This window comes from Equus przewalskii, chromosome 16 (genome assembly GCF_037783145.1).
Source record: "Equus przewalskii isolate Varuska chromosome 16, EquPr2, whole genome shotgun sequence".
NCBI lineage: Eukaryota > Metazoa > Chordata > Mammalia > Perissodactyla > Equidae > Equus > Equus przewalskii.
The window spans coordinates 9216103-9224228 of NC_091846.1; the positions used below are offsets into that span (position 1 = coordinate 9216103).

General features: G+C 41.3%; 1 long non-coding RNA gene across 1 annotated transcript; it reads left to right on the top strand.

The window, feature by feature from the left end:
• The first annotated feature begins 1610 nt into the window (after positions 1 to 1610).
• LOC139076376 (uncharacterized) lies at positions 1611 to 6133 on the top strand. The gene is made up of 3 exons (XR_011527941.1): positions 1611 to 1849; positions 1932 to 2047; positions 2271 to 6133. It is a non-coding gene; the product is annotated as an uncharacterized lncRNA (long non-coding RNA).
• Positions 6134 to 8126: the final 1993 nt, after the last annotated feature.

The window sequence follows — 8126 nt, forward strand, 5'->3', positions numbered from 1 at the left end:
TATTACCATCAAAAAGCATTTTTGATGATGTATTTCTGCACACCTTTCATTTTCTCCTATCTGTGACTTTGTCTATACAACATCAAACACATGAATGAAAGTGAGAAATTCAATCAAAGAAGTTTTTCATGTTATGCAGATAAAACATCTGGAAGACGTAATCTCCTCTTTTCTACCATATGGTCGGTCTTGTATAGACGTAGTCTGTGTCATTTACCAAGATGAGAAGTACTTCCTTGTCTCAGTCCATCCTGCACCTTCACATGAATTTTTTAAAATCTTTAATTTTTGAGAGGCTCTTTCCCGCCTTTGAAAGATAAAGACTTCACCAAACCTTTGAGAATGCCAATAGAAAAGGATGCAGTATTAATTGCTAGCCTGCCTCTTCCTAGTATTGCTTTAGTAATGATGGAAATCATGAATTAAAGAAAAGGATGTTCTGATCAGAACAGGATGCTCCTGGCTTTGCTAAGCCCTATGAGTATGGAAGCAAGGTTCAAAATCAGTCGTGAACCCTCTGCTGAACATGGTTTCTGGGAAGCCTCCTTAAGCAACATTGTTCATTGTTGGCTTAAAGGGCCTATTGCTGCCTGTAACCACGGCCTTAGACCTAGCTGATGGCACATTGCCCACACTGAGTCTGTTAGTAGCAACTACCCTGGTTTCCCAACTAGCTGTAGCTGAATTACCCCACTTCAGGTTGGTTTTCAACACTCTATATGAGATCTATTCAGTTTAATAGCTTCTCTTTTCTTGGCAAAGAAAACATTTTTCTAGGATCTACAGTTATCATTGATGCCAAGTTCCTTTAAACTCATTATCCTTATTCTTCTCCCATTCTTGCTCCCCACATATGCCACAAATACCACTGTGAACTGGCAGCATCAATGACAAAATTGAACACCCAAGTGTACCAAAGGAAGAAGGATGAAAACCAAGAACTTGTATGCTTCAGGTGGCAGCTTTTTGGATTACATTTTTAGAAGATTTTAACTATATAAGACTTATTATATGAATGGCAAACACCATGAAATTCTACTGCCAACATTTTGTACGTTGAGTCTTTATTGGTGGAACATTAAAGAGAAGATAAAAGACTTTTTTTGTTTGTTTTACTTAAATTAATTCAAGTTTTCTTTGTTCTGCATAGATTAACTGTCATTGCCATAAGTAGATCATTGGTTTTGTCTTCATGAAACTATTAGGAGTTTCCATGATAACTCACTGTCCACATTGAGGGGCTAGTATTTTATATAATTATATTGTAATAATATATAATATATATTTCCTATGTGTAAGAGCATTTATATTTATAAGTTAAATATTGTAAGTTAGATTATATTAAATTAATACATTTAATTATAAATTAAATATATAAAAATATATTTTATGTATTTTTAAATGGAAAAATCACTTAAAGCTTCCTCCGTGGTGTGGCAAATGAAATGTTTATCACTGAGCCTCATGGAAAAATTACTTATTGGCTAGGAAGGAATAACATTTGCCTTCCCTCTGACCTTCATTAATCATCTGTCTCGTGATCACCCCTGAGCTGGAGGTGATCATTTAGGGCCTGTTGGAGTCAATGAAATTTTACAGAAGAAGCACTCACCATCTTTCAACAGGTTTCAGGAACGATCAGGCTTGACCACACGACCTGGACAGCCTCGGTGCTGGAGCAGATTTAACTTGGTACCTGGTTAATAATCTACCTCAAACATGCTTGAGTAAAACTGGAAAAGCTTGTCATCTGGTCGCCAGATGCTCTAGAGAAAATTGAGATGAAAACACTGAAGTTCAGTTAATACTTTAATAACCTGAGTTATATTATTTTACAAAGCTTTCTCAGGTAGGGATAAAACATATATATATATTCTTTTCCTGACTCACTCTTCAAATATTTATTAAAATACAACTTCTTTCGATCTAAGGGACGAGAATACTATTCGCGATGCCATCTCTTGGAGCCCTGTGACAATCAGCAGGAATGAAGTGATTCTCAGCACAACCCTCTAATATTATCGATTCTGTTGGGCTGATCTCAAAGGTATGGTAAGTTTCAAAAGCTTGAGGAGTAACATGGCGGGAACTCTATGTATATTACCATTTGTATCTTTATCCTGAAGCTGAGCCATGTCAGCGATCTACTGTTTGGGCTGAGGGTCACGGTGCAGGACTGCCATGCATTGATCACTCTCTGGTAGTTATTTTAAGCTTCTTTATGCTTGAACTCTTGGTGAGGTAAATGCATTTTTTCCTTCCTTTATCAGGCTACCACGATCCTGTTAGTGCCTGGTAAGTAAGGACCATGACGATATCGTGAACGTCCCTCAACTGGACACCCCATGTAAAGCTAAGCAAAGCGATGGAACAGACTCAGAATGTATGGCTAGAGGTCCTGGACTTAAATGCCAGTTCTACCACTTCTGAGTGGTTTGATATTGGACAGATCTTTTGATCTTTCTTATTTCTCATCTATAAAATGGGGATAATCACATGTTCTTTCTAGGCTTATTGGAAAAATGAAATCAGATAATATATGTGAGTACATCTGCACGTAGTAGGTCTTAATAAGCATTAGTTGAATCTGAATCTGGACTCAAAATCACCGGACACTGAACCAATGTCACTGTTGCCAGACTGGACGAAAGGAGCGTGCCTGCATCCTGGAAAATGCAGAGATTCTCTTGATCCCCAGTTAACTTGGAAATTCCAGTGAAAGGCAGAAGGTCTCCAGGCATCACATTTTAGGGAGACACGACTTGGTTTGGAAGTCTCTGGGAAACCGTGGAAGAGGAACTTGCTCCACCTTCTAGAATGCCAATACCCTTCATACTGGACTGGAAACTTCTCCTACTACCCTTCCAGAGATGCTTTAGGATTGAAGAGGACTCTCAGGCCTCTTTGCAGTGAATGAAGAATCCCTTGGGATGTTTTGGGACTAGAATGAGCTTCCAGAGGCCGAGAAATGTTATTGGTGTGACTTTGCTGGAGTGACATGCATTTGGTTGTCCTGAGCCACACAAGATCATCTCTTGTTTGCCAAATATCAGGGAGCTTGCTTCTTACTTTGCTAAGCAACCACTTCCCTGTCCAAAGCCCCTTGTGATCTGAGAAGGCAGGGTTGGAAGTGGAGGACCGCGGTGGAGATCGTTACTACTTTGGCAAGAGGGTCACTCATTTAGAGTGGATGGAGCATGGACTTCACAATTACACAGGTACAGGTTCTTGTATTAGCTCTGCAACTTGGCTAAGGTCTTCAGCATGAATACACCTCCACTTCCTCATCTCTGTAGTGGGTAGAAGGCCGCCTATCTCACAGGGCTATTGTGAAGATTAAATGAGATCACAAGTGTTAAAGAATGTACACATAATAGGCATTCAGTAAGTGACAGTTCTCACTGTCCCCCTGACTGGCCCCGTGGTTTTATCTCTTGGTGCTCTCCGACTGTGTGCATGTGCCCAAACCCCTCTCCCATTCACTGCTCACTTCCATTTTCCTTGGGCTCTATGCCTACAAGTCTTGCATTTCCCACCTAGTTTCTACATCCCTGCTTCTTTTCCCTTTGGTCCTTGAAGCGCTCCTCTGCTGGTTGCTTTCTCCTTCCCGGCACTCTCCATCCCAGGGTTTTCATGGGCAACTATATTGTGGCGTTTCTGCTTTGGCTTCTTTCAGGTGACCAATGTGCCTCTTGTAGTGTTGGGGTATTCAGCCTTGTTGGTCCGCAGTGTGCAAGTGGGCAGCGCCATGAAGAAGGTCAGCTCCAAGGCAAGTGTGGTGTGGACCCCCTGCCTTCTGGCCAGGCGGGGAGGACAGCATTTCCTGCCACTAGCCTGGTCTGTGTCTGTGGATGTGTGGATGAGTCCAGCTGCTGCCTGCATGTAAGTGCTCTTCTCCTGGCAGCAGGAAGAGGAGAAGGGCAAATAAAGGGCCAGCTTGTGACTGCAGAGGACCTTTCTTAGTGCTGCATTTATCTCCTTGATTCTAACCATGCCACATGGGGGCCATGCAATGCAGATAAAGGTGGGGGAAGCAGAACAGAGAGACTCATATAAAATAAGAGAAAAGGGCCTGTGGGTGATGGGTGAATTGATTTGATTTCATATACATTTATATCAGCTCTTCTATCCAAAGGCAAAAAGACATCAAAATGAGAACCAGGCAGCAAATTTAAAGAAATCCAGGCTGTCCTTCCTCTCCCTGAGAGAATCACACTTGTGGGAGGGATGTTGAGTGTATCTGTTTCAACACTGTTCTTCAAATTGCAGGTCCCGACCCCTTAGGGGATCATGTGATCCATTTAGGGGCTGAGAACTAGCATCCTTTAAAGTTTTTTTAATTGAAGTATGGTGTATGCAATAAAGCACATCAATTTTAAATGTATGGATCAGTAATTTTTTTACATTTGTTTATACCCATGAAACCAACCCCCCAGTCAAGATACGGGACATTTTCAGCACCCAGGAGTCACCCCTCATGTGACTTCCGAGTCAGTACTCCCCCACCCTCCAGAGACAACTACTGTTTTGACTTTTATAACCATAGGTTAGTCTTGATATTCTTAATCTTTATATAAGTAGAAACTATCAGTTACACTCTTTTGTCTGGCTTTTCATCCAAACATCATGTCCATATGACACCAGTTCATTTTTCCTTTTATGGCTGTGTAGTGTTTTGTTGTATGAGTATACCACACTTAAAAAAAATTAATTCCACTGTTGATGAACATTTGGGTTCTTTCCAGTTTTGTGCCGTTATTTTACATGTCCTTTGGTAGATCCATCCACTCATTTTCCTTGGGTATGTTCCCCAGGCTGGAATTGCTGGGAACTAGGGTGGAGGCGTGTTTAGTTTTAGTAAATACTCCCAAACAGTTTTCCAAAGCTGAACTATCCAATGTGAGAGCCACTGGACGTAGGCTATCCTCATGGCTATTATCCTCGTGGCTATTTAAATTTAAATGTAGCTATTTAAAGTTAACTTAAAATAAAATTTTAAAATTCAATTCTTCAGTCACACCAGCACATGTCAAGTGCTCGATAGCTACGTGTGGCTAGTGGCTACTGTATGGTCAGTGTGGAGAGAGAACATGTCCATCATGTTCTTTCTCTGATGTACCAAACTGACTTCCAGAATTTTTCAAAAAATGAAATCAAATAGAAAACATCAGAGTACAATCTATAGAATAAGGATAACTATTGTTTCATGAGTCTTTTGTTTCAGTAATGTATATGTGGAAATGCGTGCTTGGTTGTAGTGTAAAATGTATTTCTCACAATCTGTCATAGTAAAGCCTCTGAAAAGGGACAGGTTCTTGTTATCTTTGGCTACAGATGTGGACAGCGCAAGAAGAAGAAGGGAGAGACTGTTAGGGAGGAGGATAAATAAGGACTTTGGTGGACCAAACGGGAGTTTTGCAAACTTAATGCTTCTTAGCATTTTGTGCAATACTATATAGAGCACAAATTAATTTCTATAGGTGTGTATAGCCGTCCTGTAAGTTTATTCTTGCAAATGAGTAGGAGAGACCAACGCTGTATAGCTATCAATGTTCTCAGATTTCCATAGCCATCCCAGCATCTACTCTCCCTGTGAGAACTTACTGGCCCTGCAGGGGCTGGTTCAGAGGGTTACTTCAGTGACCCAGTGGGTAGATGCAGGATGTTATGAAACACCATGGTTACCCAGAAGGGAACTGCTTCTGTAAAGTCAATACTAATGATAAGTGAAATGTCGCATTCGTTTTGTATGCTTTCAAACTCTGATCGTGTGCCATTTGGTCACCTCTTCTTCTGGTAGTAAAGTACATTGCAGATGTACTTTGAAAGCTCATTAAATATAAACAGTACCCCCAATTATTTTGAATGTACAAGATGTTCTCAATATGAACTTATTGCTTTAATCATTGAACAGTGACTCTTGCAAAGTTTTAACAGTTGAAAGTATTTGATAATCAGAAACAGATAGAGAACTGAGCAAGTTTTTACAATTGCTTCAGAATTTTTCACAATTCTGAGCAAAGTTACACAAAACTCTTCTTAATTCCTGCACACTCGTATAGATAATATCAAATTCTAGTCTCGTCCCTGAGAGTTCATCTCAGGCAATGGCCCCATGTGTGTCAAAGAGGTCCCAGTGGTCTGAGGAAAGCCTCTGCCCTTAGGAAAACCCTAACCCTAACTCTAATAACCCTTGAGTCATCCTTGGCCCAAAGCCCCTGGGACACTGATTTGATTGCAGAGGCAGGTGTGGTCCCGATGTGTCTAAGCTTCCTGGAGATGCCCGATTTGACCGCGGACTCAGCATCATCCTATCTGAGCACATGTTGTAAAAATCAGCGTAATTGAATGGACTGCGGGGATTTGGCGTCAAGATCTTTCCTCATCCACTGACAATTTCCTTCTCTTCAAGAATATTGATAGCTAAGCCTTTCTTTGACAGATGTGTTCTTGAAAAGCCATGTCCATTAAATTTTGATACCTTGATTCATAGGTCCCCTTGTCTAATACTCCAGCATCAGTTTTATAAATGTTCATTCCTGCTCGTGCTTCAATAAGGGATGTCTGGCATTAGTTAAGCTTCTTACCCTGCCTCCTTCTTCTGTCGCCGAGGAGACTGTAAATAACCCCGTGTGAGCATTAGATGTGTATGGGGTGGTAGGATGCTACTATTTAAAGCATCCCAGCAATTCTTTTGTAAAATTGAGAACCGTATCTTTTATAATTCTATGAGTTCAGGGTTTCAAAATTTAGGTTTCCTTAAAATGAGGCATGTCTGTACCATTGATTCCAATCTGATCTACTGTGCTGTTCCATTGTCACCATGTCACACAGAACTGGTGAACACCCCCACAGTGTACTGAACCCATCTTCATAATACTTAATTTTCTATGGTAATTACTGACTCAGCATATGATCTAAATTCAAGTCTAAGCCTGCATTTTAAGACTCCTGGCACCCAAAAGGATGCATCGAAGAGAGGAAGTATGTTGCAGCAAATTCATGGTGGTTGCCTCTCTTGAGGCCAGGCCCCACATTCTCCATATATCACAGCACTCCTTGCTCCTGGGCTCACATATGGCGCCAGACCCTTTCTCAACACAGCAGCCCAGGCACCACTAATAATCAGAATTAGTTAGTGAGATGTAACTTATTTGCCAGCTCTGGAATCTATCATTTATTGTAAATTCCCCTTCGGTTAATCTTAGGCTGATAAGAAATCTCAGCGATGCAGTCGTTGGCTTAGACTGCCTTGTCTGAGCCCTGGCCAGAGCACATTTACTGATGATAGAATTGCGTGTTCTTTAGCTGAATGGATTGTCATAGTTTGTCCCATAGGATGTCTCACAGGCATATCAGAGAGGCACCGTGGCACGAGTGAGTCAGACAGACTTGAATTCAAATCCTAGTCCTGCAGCTTACCTGCTTTATAAATCATGACAAGTTACTTAACCTTTCTGAGCTTCAGTTTCCACAGCTAGAAAACGGGATAATAAAATCTACCTCGGAGAGTTGTTGTGAGGTTACATCAGGACATATTAACATATTGCCCAGTACACTGCAAGCACCCAATAAATGGTAGTAGTTACATTATTTTCAACTACTGTGACTAGACGTAGGTATTAGGTTCTCCTGTGATGGAATTCAAATAAAGATGTTCATTAGTAATGAGGAAGATAACCTCAGAGCTCCAGCTGAAACCTACAAGGAGGATGTCCATGGTGTAGGCAACGATAGCAACCTCAGTTGGATTATTTTTGTACTTTCTATCCAAAACAGGGCTGTTAGGACAGGATCCAAAACTATGCCCTTAGGAGGCAATGAAGTAAGCAGCCGGCTGTTGCTGCATAGCTGTGTTAACCACTCCGCCACACCCCTTTGGACATTCCTCTCTGGAGAAGCAGAAAACCTGTGAGAACAAGTCCTTCTGACACAGGAGCTCCTGGAGGCGGCTCATGTCACAGCAGCCTTGCTACCCATGCAGCTGTGTCCAGGCCCCTTAAATCTGACAGGAGGGCTAGTTTGCAGAATTACTACTTTCTTGGCTAAGGATGGTGCAGTGAAGAAGAAAGAAGGGAAGATGAAAATAGACAATAAGTAGATGTCATTGTAAGTAGACAAGAAGG